At 36.1% G+C, this 16,788-nt stretch overlaps 1 protein-coding gene across 2 annotated transcripts in view; it reads left to right on the plus strand.

Annotated features, from left to right (window-relative positions):
• The window catches only part of LOC107018598, a 56,314-nt gene extending 40,607 nt beyond the window's left edge, over positions 1-15,707 (plus strand). For both annotated transcript variants that reach the window (XR_003578492.1, XR_003578493.1), the window contains exon 10: positions 15,532-15,707. The gene's annotated coding sequence lies outside the window, so the exon portion shown is untranslated. The remainder of the gene's footprint in view (positions 1-15,531) is intronic.
• The last annotated feature ends 1,081 nt before the right edge of the window (positions 15,708-16,788 follow it).

The following is a 16,788-nucleotide window of genomic DNA, read 5'->3' on the forward strand; positions in this document are numbered from 1 at the left end:
TCAACAGTCATTTGATGAAAGAGATATGTGAACAATTTAAGATTATTCATCGAAAGTCAACTGCTTATCGCCCCCAAATGAACGGAGCTGTAGAAGCCGCCAACAAAAATATCAAGAAGATTTTGAGGAAAATGATTGACAAACAGCGGGGTTGGCATGAAATGTTGCCATATGCTTTGCTAGGTGATCGAACGACGGTCAGAACATCGATTGGGCTACTCCATACTTGCTAGTATATGGAACACAGGCAGTCGTGCCTGTTGAAGTCGAGATACCGTCATTGAGGATCATCCAAGAAGCTGAATTAAGTAACGCCGAATGGGTTAGCAAACGGATTGATCAACTAGCCTTGATTGATGAGAAGAGAATGGTCGCCGTTTGCCATGGCCAGTTGTACAGACAGAGAATGACTGGCGCTTTTCACAAAAGAGTAAGAGCCATGAATTTTGAAGTTGGTCAGTTGGTTCTTAAGCGTATTTTTCCTCATCAAGACGAGTACAAAGGAAAGTTCGCGCCAAACTGGCAGGGTCCTTACATGGTTCGTAAAGTATTATCTGGAGGTGCTTTGGTCTTGTCAGAGATGGATGGCGCTGTATGGCCTAAACCTAACAACTCAGATGTTGTCAAGAGATGCTATGCGTGAAGTTTCATTTTGCATTTTTCTGGTATTTACTTGTAATCGTTCTGTTTGCTTGTATTTATTTCGAATTATTATCCCTCTTGTAATGAACTACGTTAGACCTGAATTCTCAAGAATGAGATACGTAGGCGGCTTTTGTCGGCCTCGGTCGGTTTCTTTGTAAATTTTATTCTTGTTAATCTTTAAGGGGAACAACGTTTGACCTGATTTCTGCCTCAACGGGATACGTAGGCGCCACAAGGGTTCGGTCATATCTCTCGTAAGTTCTATTTCTCCCTTTTACAATTGAACTGGGACAAAATTTTTGAGAGGGACTCAAAAATTCTCCAGAAGAAGCCTTCTCCCCAGTAGAGTCACCATTCTGTTTTATCGAAAAATATTATCGAAAAGAGTTTGTTTTGTTTTTTTCTTTTTTTAAAGATATTTTCGACTTTTAGGAGTCGCCACTTAATTTTTTAAGGAAAATTAAGAAAACTTATTTTTCAAACAACTTAAACAGGAAAATTGTTTTGAAAAACATTTTAAGGGTTCGGGATTCCTATTAGCGTTTTAGGAAGGTGTTGAAAGCACTTAAGACGCTCCGCTAACTACGGTTTTCCGGCGATTAACAATTTGACTATTTTATAGATTTTTGCGAATTTTAAAGTTAGATTTCTTAAATCTATTTGAACTTGCAAATTTAAAATATTATTGTTTTACGATTCGATTTTAGTTTTAAGTTTGATAAAATAAGAGGCGTTCGATGGGGTTTGGAGTTTTTCTAACCCTAACTAACAACATTTAAGCAAAACACATAAACAAATAGTAAAGTGGGAGAGAGAGAGAGAGAGAGAGAGAGAGAGAGAGAGAGAGAGAGATTTTTGGGTCCAAATTCGGGTTCTGTTCGCCTTGATCGAATTTTGGACCCACCTGCTTTTGGGTTTTTGATCCATTTCCTGTCCTAGTCTAAACATACAAAGAAATATGAGAAAGTAAAAACGACAAGGGGCTTATGCCCCTTACAAATAAAAATACAAAAATAAAAATGAAGAAACTCTTTAATCCATTTCTTCAAGCTCTTCAATCTTCATGGCCTTTGACTTTTTACGTTTGCCTCGACTCGTTAAAGGAATTAAGCCTTTACGGCTCTTCCAAATGCATAGAAGAAAACGAAGTCCCACAATGGACGCGGGAGGCAATTTCACATGCGATTAAACAAAATGGAGTTAAGAAAGGAACGTGAAATCTTAACACAAAATAAAAATAAAAAAAACAAAAAAAACAAAGCATCATTAACATAACATAAAATGACAATACACTAACTGACATCAACCACAATGTTAGGTGTTGTAATATAATTTAAACAGTACACAATCACACCCACATGTGACTAAATCACTCACCAAATTAGTGTAAGAAAATGACAACATAAAAGGATGACAACATCACAACATGCAAAACTTTTATTTTCTTGACAAACACAAAACCCCTGATGATAGTAAAATGCAAATCATGATTTTTAGGGACTTAAGAAGATGGAAGACAGATTATGAGATACTAAAATGAAATGGAGGGTTTGCACATGCACAAACCAACAAAATAACATTAATATGGTAATTCATGAATGATATGAATGAGCAGGGGGTCTCGACATTTACAAATTCATTTGAACGAGCAAGAGAGGGGGAACAGATACTTTAACAAATAATAAAAACTTCAAAGGGAAACGCAATGTCAAATACTACAACTTTGGATCAAAAACGTAGAAAGAATAATGTAAACTATCGATCAACCAAAGTGAGGAAGAAGTCATACATTAACCCAAGTAAACTCTAAGACATATTGGCATTACAGAGGGTCAACATAAATCCAGAGCTAAGGAATATAACTAAATTTCCAGTAGGGTAATGAACACAAGATAAGCATGCTATCGGAAATCTAAAATGGCCAATCAACTTGATCTATATGGGCGAAATCCTTTCATGTTCGAACCGAGATGTTGGCAAATAACAAACACATAAAGTCACAAATGCCAAACTACTATGATCTAAACGAAACTAACGGAGATACGGGCATAACAGGCAGCCAACGAAACAGAACAAGAGCAAAGCAAAAAAAACAAAACAAAAAACCAAAGGCAAAGAGGTTTTACTGGTGATATACAGATATATATATATGCATCAAAACACAATAGAGATAAATAATAAAGACAACAGAATAATAATAAATGAACAGAGTTCCTCGTGCGCGCACAAACTTGAAATCGAAAACAGGATACAAATAGAGGATAGATTTTACCTTTCGAGAGCAACAAACAGGGACGAGATGAGCGGGTGCGAACTGTTCCACCACACGAACACGAACGGAGCTTAACCTCAGGCGGGATATCACTGCGAGGCTGGATTCGAGAGGCAACTCGACAGCAATCCAAACAACGAGACAGAAACAGGAAAAGAAAATGGAAAAGCAGGCGGAGTTCATTGTCGTCTGTGAATTTCTTTAAAACAAACGGAGAAGGAAACAGAATACTCTCTCAAAATTTGTCTCGGCCCTTCGTGATAGAACTCTCCCAAAAAATTCCCACCTAAAAATTCCAACCAAAATCTAACCACGAAAAATCTAAACCCCACTGTTTTCCTACAGCGAACAGAAAAGAATCAGAATATTCTCGATAATAATTTTTGTACTCCTCGTGATATACTCTCCAATTCTCAAAGAAATCCAACCCCCCTTCTGAAGAAGGAGGGGGGTTTATATAGGAGAAGAAAACTTAGGGTTTTCGAGGGGAAGGGCTTGCAGAAACCCTCAGGCCCATTCCGAATTCAAATCCCGAAACCCTATCCACATCTGAAGGAATATCCCGTTTTGATGTCGAATTCCCAACGGATAGGAGGTGAGGTGGAGGGTCGAGATGAGTTCGTGGTACTGGCGAGCTTCGTGGCGCAATCTCGGAATGGGAAGGACGAAAAACGCGTCTGCAAAGCTGAACAATCCAGTCTGCCCTGCTATGAGGCGTACTGGCGAGGGAGAGAGGAGTGAACGCGTGAGGAGACGCGGGGAGAGGGGTGAGAGAGGGGGGTCTGTGCGTGAGGGAGACGCGAGTTTCGCGTCTGTTTCTCCGAGAATTTGTCGCGTCTGAGGGGGGGGGGTGGCGCAGGTTTCTGGGAATTAATTTGTTGTCTTTTCTGAAAAGGGCGTGGTGAGAGGAGGAAGAAGGAAGAGGAGAGGGGTCTGGGTCAGGTCGGACGGGTAAAAGGGGACGGGGCGGGTTAGATTTTAAGTTAGCGGGTCGCCTGGGAATATTGAATGGGCTGGGAATTGAGATGAGTGTTGGGCCTGGGGTTAATTTGTGGGTGGGCCGTCTGAAGTTTTAGGATAGAAGAGGGGATTTTTAGGATGGGAGAAAAAATAAATTGGGTTGGATCAAATTATTGGGCCGGGAAGAGGGAGTGGGCCTGGGACTTGGATTGATAATTAAAGGGAAAAGGGTGGAGTGGGCCTACGAATTGGGCTGGTAAGTTGGAAGAAGACCCAAATTTGGTTCTAAGGGAAAAGAGTTAAGTTTAATAAATAGTCAATTGATTTAAAGTAAAACGAATTTGGTATAAATTTATTAACGAGCTTATTTATTTAGTAATATAATTATTTAAACTATAAGATAGTTGATTTAAAATAATCATAGTTTAAACTAAATTATTTAAATAGAATACTTACTAAAATTTAAAATAGTTTGAGAAATAATCGTAAAATATAGCAATTGTATACGTGATCATGTAAAATATATAGGCTATCTAAAAATTATAAGAAAAAAAAATGACAAAAGTACTCAAAATAATATAAAATTCATATGTTATTATTTTTCATTCGCGAAATTTATACGACTAATTAATTTTAATTATTTGGAAAATTTAGGAAGATCGATAATTAATTTATACCGACACGGGTAAAAAATTGGGTGTCAACAACTGTCCCTCATTTTACTTGGGTTGATGCAAGCAACTCGAGGAAAATGAAATTGACCAAACCAATTTTGACCAACCCCATTCATTTTTTAAAAAGGAAGGATTCGACAAGGGTTTAGGAATTATGGCCGAACCCATGCAAACGGGTCTCCTACATATCTCAGGCTATATGAGAATTCAGGCCACTTGTAGTTCAATAAGCTTGATTTACCGCATGATTTTGAAAGAATCAAAAGCCACCTCGATACCGAATTATGAAGGTATCAAAATGCTCGAGAATAGAATTCGAGAGCGAATATTGGAATACAGCCGAGTTTTCAACGTCGAATCCGCCTACATATCCCTAAACTTTCGGAATCAGGTTATGTGTAGTTCAACTCAGTCGGTGGAAAAGGAAACCTATTATGCTAGATAACCTTCGGTTTTGGACAAGTGACAAGTTAAACGAGTATGAAAAAGAGGATTGTAACCTCTTAGCCATGAATGTGGCGCGCTTCACACCCATAATTAAGAGCTTACACAGACATAATTTCCAAAGCTCTTGACGCATTGTCACTAAGATTGGAAACTTGCCTCCGATAAAAGTTAACTTCCGGATGCGAGACAGAAACTGACAGAACTAAGGAAAAACCCGCATGCTTTGAGAGGGGTGGTTCGATGGTGGTGAAAGTCGCTCCTCTGCTCGTGTCCTCAGAGTCTGATATTCCTCTTTGGACTGTGTCCCAGTTCGCTGCTAAGAAAAAGTTCCACGTTGTGCTGCATCCCCTTTGATGTCGTCCGCACCTGTGGTTTTTGGAGAATTCATCCTTTTGGATGCTCTCGACAAAGACTGAGATAAAACTCGTTAGCTTGAAAATGCAATTAGGATGGGAGATGGTGTCTTTTACCATGTCGACACTTCATTGTTCTCCTCAATATTCGACGTCGACTCGATCGGTCTGACGTCCAGCAAATACAGCTTATGCCTTGCGTTTTGCAATATAATTTCAATGTACTCTATGCGTGATGTCGAAATAAATAAATAAATGCAGATGCAACATTGATGTCTCTTTTGTCGTCATCTTCGATGCTCTTCTTGATGTTTATTTTTATCAAAAATAAAAGATGCAGTTGAGGCAGGCAGATAAATGTTGTTCTTGGGATACACTCTTTCCCCTTTTTTATCCGTGTATGTCTTCTTGCGGGGCATGAATGTCTTCCCGCGATACGTAAATTCGCGCGAGGTATGAAATCTTCTCGCAATGTGCAAATTTCAACGAGGCATGGATTCTTCTCGTGATGCATAAATCTCGGCGAGGTATGAACTCTTCTTGCGATGTACAAATTTTGACGAGGCATGAAATCTTCTTGTCGTGCATAATTGTTGACTCGCAATGCATGATTTTCCGCAATGCATGACTTTTCCGCGGTGCATGATTTTCAACGAGGCATGGATTCCTCTCGTGATGCACAAATTCCTGTTTGATTCACCTTTGAATCTGGACAGACACTTTGTAAATTTCATATTGTTGGGAATGGCTTGAAATAAACAAACACATTCACAAGCATCTTGATACAAACTATATAAACTGCCTCCTGCTTTCAGTAAAATCACTGGTTTTGGAGATAGTTTTCTCCTCTTTGGGATTTTCGACTTTTAGGAGTCGCCACTTAATTTTTTAAGGAAAATTAAGAAAACTTATTTTTCAAACAACTTAAACAGGAAAATTGTTTTGAAAAACATTTTAAGGGTTCGGGATTCCTATTAGCGTCTTAGGAAGGTGTTGAAAGCACCTAAGACGCTCCGCTAACTATGGTTTTCCGGCGATTAACAATTTGACTATGTTATAGATTTTTGCGAATTTTAATGTTAGATTTCTTAAATCTATTCGAACTTGCAAATTTAAAATATTATTGTTTTACGATTCGATTTTAGTTTTAAGTTTGATAAAATAAGAGGCATTCGATGGGGTTTGGAGTTTTTCTAACCCTAATTAACAACATTTAAGCAAAACACATAAACAAATAGTAAAGTGGGAGAGAGAGAGAGAGAGAGATTTTTGGGTCCAAATTCGGGTTCTGTTCGCCTTGACCGAATTTTGAACCCACCTGCTTTTGGGTTTTTGACCCATTTCCTGTCCTAGTCTAAACATACAAAGAAATATGAGAAAGTAAAAACGACAAGGGGGCTTATGCCCCTTACAAATAAAAATACAAAAATAAAAATGAAGATACTCTTTAATCCATTTCTTCAAGCTCTTCAATCTTCATGGCCTTTGACTTTTTACGTTTGCCTCGACTCGATAAAGGAATTAAGCCTTTATGGCTCTTCCAAATGCATAGAAGAAAATGAAGTCCCAAAATGGACTCGGGAGACAATTTCACATGCGATTAACCAAAATGGAGTTAAGAAAGGAACGTGAAATCTTAACACAAAATAAAAATAAAAAAAACAAAGCATCATTAACATAACATAAAATGACAATACACTAACTGACATCAACCACAATGTTAGGTGTTGTAATATAATTTAAAAAGTACACAATCACTCCCACATGTGACTAAATCACTCACCAAATCAGTGTAAGAAAATGACAACATAAAAGGATGACAACATCACAACATGCAAATCTTTTATTTTCTTGACAAACACAAAACCCCTGATGATAGTAAAATGCAAATCATGCTTTTTAGGGACTTAAGAAGATGGAAGACAGATTATGAGATACTAAAATGAAATGGAGGGTCTGCACATGCACAAACCCACAAAATAACATTAATAAGGTAATTCATGAATGACATGAATGAGCGGGGGGGCTCGACATTTACAAATTCATTTGAACGAGCAAGAGAGGGGGAACAGATTCTTTAACAAATAATAAAAACTTCAGAGGGAAACGCAATGTCAAATACTACAACTTTGGATCAAAAACGTAGAAAGAATAATGTAAACTATCGATCAACCAAAGTGAGGAAGAAGTCATACATTAACCCAAGTAAACTCTAAGACATATTGGCATTACAGAGGGTCAACATAAATCCAGAGCTAAGGAATATAACTAAATTTCCAGTAGGGTAATGAACACAAGATAATCATGTTATCGGAAATCTAAAATGGCCAATCAACTAGATCTATATGGGCGAAATCCTTTCATGTTCGAACCGAGATGTTGGCAAATAACTCACACATAAAGTCACAAATGCCAAACTACTATGATCTAAACGAAACTAACGGAGATACGGGCATAACAGGCAGCCAACGAAACAGAACAAGACCAAAGCAAAAAAAAAAAAAAAACCAAAGGCAAATAGGTTTTACTGGTGATATACATATATATATATATGCATCAAAACACAATAGAAATAAATAATAAAGAAAACAGAATAACAATGAATGAACAGAGTGAAATAAATAATAAAGAAAACAGAATAACAATGAATGAACAGAGTTCCTCGCGCGCGCACAACCTTGAAATCGAAAATCGGATACAAATAGAGGATAGATTTTACCTTTCGAGAGCAGCAAACAGGGACGTGATGAGCGGGTGCGAACTGTTCCACCACACGAACACGAACGGAGCTTGACCTTAGGAGGGATATCACTCCGAGGCTGGATTCGAGAGGCAACTCGACAGCAATCCAAACAACGAGACAAAAACAGGAAAAGAAAATGGAAAAGCAGGCGGAGTTCACTGTCGTCTGTGAATTTCTTTAAAACAAACGGAGAAGGAAATAGAATACTCTCTCAAAATTTGTCTCGGCCCTTCGTGATAGAACTCTCCCAAAAAATTCCCACCTAAAAATTCCAACCAAAATCTAACCACGAAAAATCTAAACCCCACTGTTTTCCTACAGCGAACAGAAAAGAATCAGAATATTCTCGATAATAATTTTTGTACTCCTCGTGATATACTCTCTAATTCTCAAAGAAAAATCGTCCAACCCCCCTTCTGAAGAGGGAGGGGGGTTTATATAGGAAAAGAAAACTTAGGGTTTTCGAGGGGAAGGGCTTGCAGAAACCCTCAGGCCCATTCCGAATTCAAATCCCCAAACCCTATCTTCATCTGAAGGAATATCCCGTTTTGATGCTGAATTCCCAACGGATAGGAGGTGAGGTGTAGGGTCGAGATGAGTTCGTGGTACTGGCGAGCTTCGTGGCGCAATCTCAGCATGGCAAGGACGAAAAATGCGTCTGCAAAGTTGAACAATCCAGCCTGCCTTGCTGCGAGGGAGAGAGGAGTGGACGCGTGAGGAGACGCGGGGAGAGGGGTGAGAGAGGGGGGTCTGTGCGTGAGGGAGACGCGAGTTTCGCGTCTGTTTCTTCGAGAATTTGTCGCGTCTGAGGGGGGGGGGCGCAGGTTTCTGGGAATTAATTTGTTGTCTTTTCTGAAAAGGGCGTGGTGAGAGGAGGAAGAAGGAAGAGGAGAGGGGTCTGGGTCGGGTCGGACGGGTAAAGGGGGACGGGGCGGGTTAGATTTTAAGTTAGCGGGTCGTCTTGGAATATTGAATGGGCGTGGAATTGAGATGAGTGTTGGGCCTGGGGTTAATTTGTGGGTGGGCCGTCTGAAGTTTTAGGATAGAAGAGGGGATTTTTAGGATGGGAGAAAAAATAAATTGGGTTGGATCAAACTATTAGGCCGGGAAGAGGGAGTGGGCCTGGGACTTGGATTGGTAATTAAAGGGAAAAGGGTGGAGTGGGCCTACGAATTGGGCTGGTAAGTTGGAAGAAGACCCAAATTTGGTTCTAAGGGAAAAGAGTTAAGTTTAATAAATAGTCAATTGATTTAAAGTAAAACGAATTTGGTATAAATTTATTAACGAGCTTATTTATTTAGTAATATAATTATTTAAACTATAAGATAGTTGATTCAAAATAATCATAGTTTAAACTAAATTATTTAAATAGAATACTTACTAAAATTTAAAATATTTTTAGAAATAATCGTAAAATATAGCAATTGTATACGTGATCATGTAAAATATATAGGCTATCTAAAAATTATAAGAAAAAAAAATGACAAAAGTACTCAAAATAATATAAAATTCATATGTTATTATTTTTCATTCGCGAAATTTATACGACTAATTAATTTTAATTATTTGGAAAATTTAGGAAGCTTGATAATTAATTTATACCGACACGGGTCAAAAATTGAGTGTCAACACTATGGACCTCTTTCGGTGGAAAGATGGAAGAATAATCTATGAACAATTTGTCTGAAATAGTAATGTTTTCATTTTCTGCGTGACTCTCACTAATGCTTGCCCAGGTTTTGAGAAAAGTGGCGATGGATGAACCATTTGTTATAAGGTGACGAATACAAACACCTATAGCAATTCCTCCACAAGCAAAACAGTTTATTTGTAGTGGCAACAAGACATTGTCATCTGATCTTGTTAATGGATTCATTGGGAGTAATTTTCTCAGGACTTGAATTTTCAGGTTCATAAGCACATTTGATATGTTTTCATGAACGTTGGCACACGCTAAATCAACACCTTGGTTGTTGCATTCAATTGTGATTCCATCTTTAACTCTCCCTGCAAGCGGGTTCAGGTAACTTAAGGTTTGCGACAGGAATACCTTAAGAGAATCTATAACATTTTCCATATCACTACTTGAGTTCTTGTTGTAGAAGAGAAGAAATGTTGTGTAACAATTTGGAGCCTTTTGATCTGAAAGAGAAAGCTTATGGCTTTTATGATTCTTTAAACTTGGAGAAAATGGTTTGATTATTTCTTTGGTGATAGTCTCAACTTTGATGTCCATTTCCCCTCAATGAGAATATGTTGATTTAATTAGTACAAATTTTGTGGATATAAGCTGAGCAAAGTGAGAATAACATCCCAAGAGTGCCAAAGGGAAAAAGGACAAGGTCATAAGGCCGGCAAAATCATTAAGTAGTGTGGTGAGATGAATGAGATATCGTGGTTTAATTCTAGAAAAGGTCAATATGTTAGTAGGGAGATTTTCCACTTTATTGGACCTTACATGACAAGAATTTGAATTTGAATTAGTCGAGTCAATTTGTTCGGAATGATGTATGGTTGAACCAAATAAAAAATTCATTGGTGGCAGAGCGGATTATCCAAGGGAGCAATGAAAGTGATATTCAGCCGCATACAACCAGAGATTAGAGGACAAACCTTATACAAGGATTTTAAATGAATCAATTTATATTTTTATTTGGAGCTCTATAGCTAATTAAGTTGAGGTGTATTAACGGATTCTTCAGAAAATAATATCACGACTTCTCACAAATTTCTTTTTAATTGGATCATATAGCCTGTAACTTAATTCATCTAGGCCATATCCAATAAAGATGCATTGCTTTGTCTTAGCATCTAACTTTGACCTCTCATCTTTCGGCACATGTACAAAAGTTTTGCAACCAAATACTCTCAAATGGTCATAAGAAACATCCTTTCCATACCAAACACTATTTGGTACATCACTTTGCAAAGCAACAACAGGAGATATATTAATAACATGTGCAACGGTCAATAAAGCCTCACCCCAAAATGAGTTTGGCAACTTTGTTTGAGAAAGCAAATATCTAACTCTTTCCATCAAGGTCATGTTCATCCTCTCAGCCAAACCATTAAGCTGAGGAGTCTTGGGAGGAGTTTTTTGCTGTCTAATACCTTGATGCTTGCAGTATTTGTCAAATGGTCCACAATATTCACCACCATTATCAATACGAGTACATTTCACTTTCTTTCCAGTTTCTCTTTCAACTGAAGCATGAAACTGCTTAAAGACACCTAGCACTTGGTCTTTAGTCTTCAAGACATAGACCCAAAGTTTTCTCGAGTAATCATCAATGAAAGTGACAAAGTAAAGTGCACCACCCAATGTCTTTGTCTTCATTGGACCACATAAATCAGAGTGCACTAACTCAAGCAACTCTGTCTTTCTCGAAGGAGGGTAGGACTTAAAGGGAACTCTATTTTGTTTACCAGCCAAGCAATGCTCACATTTTTCTAATTTAGCACTTTGGAAATTTGACAATAATTTCTTCTTGGCTAGAACATTAAGTTCTTTCTCGCTAATGTGGCTAAGCCTCTTGTGCCATAATGTTGAAGAGCTATCGCTCTCAACCGCATTCACCATATCAACACAAGTAGAGGTCGTATTACAGTACACACCACGACATTTATTACCACGAGCCACAACCAAGGAACCCTTAATGAGCTTTCATTTTCCATCACCGTTGGTACTAACATATCCTTCATCATCTAAAACACCAACAGAAATTAGGTGCAGACGAACATCAGGAGCATGTTTCACATTGTTCAAAACTAGTTTAGTTCCAACACTAGTTTCCAAACAAATTTTACCAATACCAACCACCCTAGAAACAGTCTCATGAGCCATACTCAAGGTTCCAAAATCACCAGGAGTGTAGGAAGAGAAAAAATTCTTCCTTGATGTCACATGAGATGCGGCACCACTGTCCACAACCCAGCTTGACTCATCACAAGTAATATTTATCATGATTGCATCAAGAACGGTAACAAGATCTTCAGTGGTGACGGTGGCTAGGCAATTTTCATTGCCATCTTCTTTAGTTTCCTCTTTGTTTTTGTTTTCCCTCTTCAACTTCCTGCAAAACTTCTTTGTGTACCCTTTCATACCACAATGATAGCACTCAATATCCTTAAGTCTGCCTTTGGATTTGCTTCTATTTTGTTCTCTATGCTGAAAATCACGAGTTTTATTTTCCCCCTGGGCCAGTTATAAGGACATCCGACGAAGAGGAACCTTGAGTTTTTCTTCTCATCTCTTCGTTCAAGACACTACTCTTGGCGGAATCCATAGAGATCACACCATCCGAAGCAAAATTTGACTATGACATTCTAAATGTTTCCCAAGAATCTGGTAGGGAACCAAGTAGAAGCAAGCCTTGAATTTCTTCATCAAATTTGATGCCCATCGCAGATAATTGGTTCATAATCCCCTGAAAATTATTCAGATGGTCTGTCATCGGAGAACCATCATGATACTTCAAACTCAACATCTGCTTTATTGAGAACATTTTGTTGTTGCCAGTCTTTCGAGCATACAAACTTTCAAGATACTCCCATAGGGTTCGAGCACGTGTTTTTCCAGAAATATGATTCAACACATTATCGTTGACCCATTGCCTAATGAATCCACAAACCTGTCTATGCAACATATTCCACTCTTCATCTGTTTTATTATCAGGCTTTACAGTGGTAAATACTGGTTTGTAAAAATTCTTAACTTAAAGCAGATCTTCCATCTTTCCCTTCCAAATGGCATAATTAACACCATTCAAAGTAATCATTCTACTTGTGTTGGCTTCCATTGTTTTCCCCAAAAAATATAGTTATCGCAAATCAAAGTAAATCTTTTCTGATGTGGAAGTTCAGACTGTGCTACCACAGAGCATACTCAGATAAAACCTTGGCTATAATACCAGTTTGTTGGGAAAACGCGGACGAGCACAAAAATATATATGGTAAAATTAATGGAAATAAAATGAGAAAATAACAACACCAAAAATTTTATGTGAAAACCCTTCTGAATATGGGAAAAAACCACGGGCCAAGAGGAGCAATTGATATTACTATAGTAAGGAATTTTACACTGTGTAGTCACGAATACAATACTCAAAGTGACTACAACACACTCAAAAGGAATAACACTCTTTTGGTTTCCGTTTTACTAAAATATCGCTAACACTCAATTTTTCTTCACAGACTATTTTCTTGTATATAGTCTATAGGTGTTCTACAAATGAGCAAGAATGCTCTATTTATAGAAGGATAAAACCATTCTTATGTCACTAATGACATAGGTAAATATAGCAAAATCAAAAATGGTTGCAAATCTTACCAAATGAGCAAAAATGCTCTATTTATAGAAGGATAATGTCACTAATGACATGGGTAAATATAGCAAAGTCAAAAATGGTTGCAAATCTTACCAAATGAGCAAGAATGCTCTATTTATAGAAGGATAAAATCATTCTTATGTCACTAATGACATAGGTAAATATAGCAGAGTCAAAAATGATTGCAAATCTTACCAATTTGCCAACCACCAAATCTTTTATTTTCAACTTCAATTACTATTCTTTTTTAACAATTGTTTTTACCAATTGAATAGCTAAAATTGACTAAAAAATGGGATGGATTCAAGAAATCTCCCCATCCAGTCCCATTTTCTGGAAGAAGGTATCTTCAACTTCTTTAGAGAGAGCTCAACTGGTACAAGCAATTGTTAAAAAGGAATAGTAATTAGAGTTGAAAATAAAAGATTTGGTGGTTGACACATTGGTAAGATTTGCAACCATTTTTGACTTTGCTATATTTACCTATCATGATTTTATCCTTCTATAAATAGAACATTGTTGCTCATTTGGTAAGATTTACAACCATTTTTGACTTTGCTATATTTACCTATGTCATTAGTGAAATAAGCATGGTTTTATCCTTCTATAAATAGAGCATTCTTGCTCATTTGTAGAACACCTATAGACTATACAATAAAATAGTCTGTGAAGAAAAATAGAGTGTGAGCGATATTTTAGTAAAACGGAAATCAAAAGAGTGTTGTTCCTTTTGAGTGTGTTGTAGTCACTTTGAGTATTGTATTCGTGACTACACAGTGTAAAATTTCTTACTATAGTAATATCAATTGCTCCTCTTGGCCCGTGGTTTTTTCCCATATTCAGAAGGGATTTCACATAAAATTTTTGGTGTCGTTATTTTCTCATTTTATTTTCATTACTTTTACCATATATATTTTTGTGCTCGTCCGCGTGTTCCCAACAAACTGGTATTAGAGCCAAGGTTTTATCTGAATATGTTCTGTGGTTGCAGCACAGTCTGAACTTCCACATCAGAAAAGATTTACTTTGATTTGCGATAACTACATTTTATGGGGAAAACAATGGAAGCCAACACAAGTAGAATGATTACTTTGAATGATGTTAATTATGCCATTTGGAAGGGAAACATGGAAGATCTGCTTTAAGTTAAGAATTTTTACAAACCACTATTTGCCACTGTAAAGCCTGATAATAAAACAGATGAAGAGTGGAATATGTTGCATAGACAAGTTTGTGGATTCATTAGGCAATGGGTCAACGATAATGTGTTGAATCATATTTCTGAAAAAACACATGCTCGAACCCTATGAGAGTATCTTGAAAGTTTATATGCTCGAAAGTCTGGCAACAACAAAATGTTCTCAACAAAGCAGATGCTAAGTTTGAAGTATCATGATGGTTCTCCGATGACAGACCATCTGAATAATTTTCAGGGGATTATGAACCAATTATCTGCGATAGGCATCAAATTTGATGAAGAAATTCAAGGCTTGCTTCTACTTGGTTCCCTACCAGATTCTTGGGAAACATTTAGAGGTTGTGACGCACTGGTTGTTGTGTGTTGCCCTTAATTAGAGGTCTCGAGTTTGAGCCCTGTGTATGGAGAAAATCTCGTTGGTAGATTGAACCCTGTAATACGTAATTCGAATTTAATCAAAGCTTCAATGTAGGCTTCAGACACAAGGTGGAAAAAAAATGAGATGTATCAAAAGAAGTCTTCGAAAGAAAATTTTGCAATTTTTTTTGAATTCTTTTTCAACCAGGAGGTAAAATTTGAATAAAAATGCGAATTCGATTATTTGCCTACCACTGATATTCATAGTTTACTCCCTCAAATCCATGAAAAATCATATAACATAATTAATAGTAGAAATTATTTTATATTTATAGATATAGCCATATAGGATATGTTTTTTTTTATTGTATATGTAGATAATACTTATATATATGAATAAAGATATAGAATTTTGGGGCCTCTTTAAACATTAAGATTTATCAAAACTAGAATTATTTTTTCTAAGAAAAAGTATGTATTGATTAAATAAAAAATAATTTGAAAGGCTTAAAAACATATGAAAGGAAATAAAGCTGACAAACGATAATAATGCAGGACATATTCATGTGGTATAAGGTGGAATGCGAAGAAAATAATGTATTATGTTAATATCATATTGATTTGTGTCATGTTTTATTTGTGTGCAATAACATATTTGTAGTGCATTAATTTGATATTGAAAATCAAACATATTAAATTTAGTGATTATCCAACATAAGTTACCAATTTTATCATTTTTTCTTATTAAATTGCTTTAAACATTTTGATATATAGTCGAAAGAGATCCTTCTTTTATTGTGAAAAAACAAAAAAAGTATTACTCCTTCAATTGTTATTTATATTCACCAAATCAATTTCTACTTTATCATTTATATTCACCAAATCTAAAGTAGTAATAAACTTTAGGGTGATGCGAACAATAATTTTTAAAAAGTAATGATATGATTATAAATTTTATTCACATGTGAAATAAGTGATTAGTATACATAAATGTGAGATTGTTTTAACAAAATATAAACTTGTGGATCAATTTTTGTATTTAAAAATCCTAAATCGTGATATGAAATTTTCATATCATAATTTTTGGAGAATATGAAATTTCATTTCATGATATAAAATTACATGTCTAAATACTGATTCCATCTTAAAATTTTATAATATAATATCGCATGACGAATCACTTACTTAAAAAAATAATTTGAAATCACGTGTCACTTTATATAAAGCTAGCAAATGATAAATGTGGTGGAGCGAGGGCGAAAATAATAATTGTAAAGCGAGGTGGGGTATAATGAGTTGAAATCATTGCCAGTTTACGCGAATTTTTTCAATTGAAAAAGTTATTTAAATTTTACATAAATATTCAACTTTCAAGATCACTACGATGCTTAGATAAATACTCTATTAATGCATTACGTAGTTCAAAATGAGCTCCTTTGTCCTTAATTTTTTAATAGTATTAATGAATTCGGAAAGTTATTGTTGTATTTTTTTAAAATTACTATGTTTTGTTGTACTATATGAATAAAGATATAGAATTTTTGGGCCTCTTTAAACAATAAGAATTTATCAAAACTAGAATTATTTTTTCTAAAAAAAAGTATGTATGGATTGAATAAAAGATAATTTGAAATCACGTGTCACTTTATTTTTTTATTTTAATTTGAAAGGCTTAAAAAACATATGAAAGGAAATAAAGTTGACAAACGATAATAATGCAGGACGTATTCATGTGGTATAAGGTGGAATGCGAAAAAAATAATGTATTATGTAATATCATATTGATTTGTTTCTTGTTTTATTTGTGTGCAA

Source organism: Solanum pennellii, chromosome 5, assembly GCF_001406875.1.
Source record: "Solanum pennellii chromosome 5, SPENNV200".
In the NCBI taxonomy this organism is placed as follows: domain Eukaryota; kingdom Viridiplantae; phylum Streptophyta; class Magnoliopsida; order Solanales; family Solanaceae; genus Solanum; species Solanum pennellii.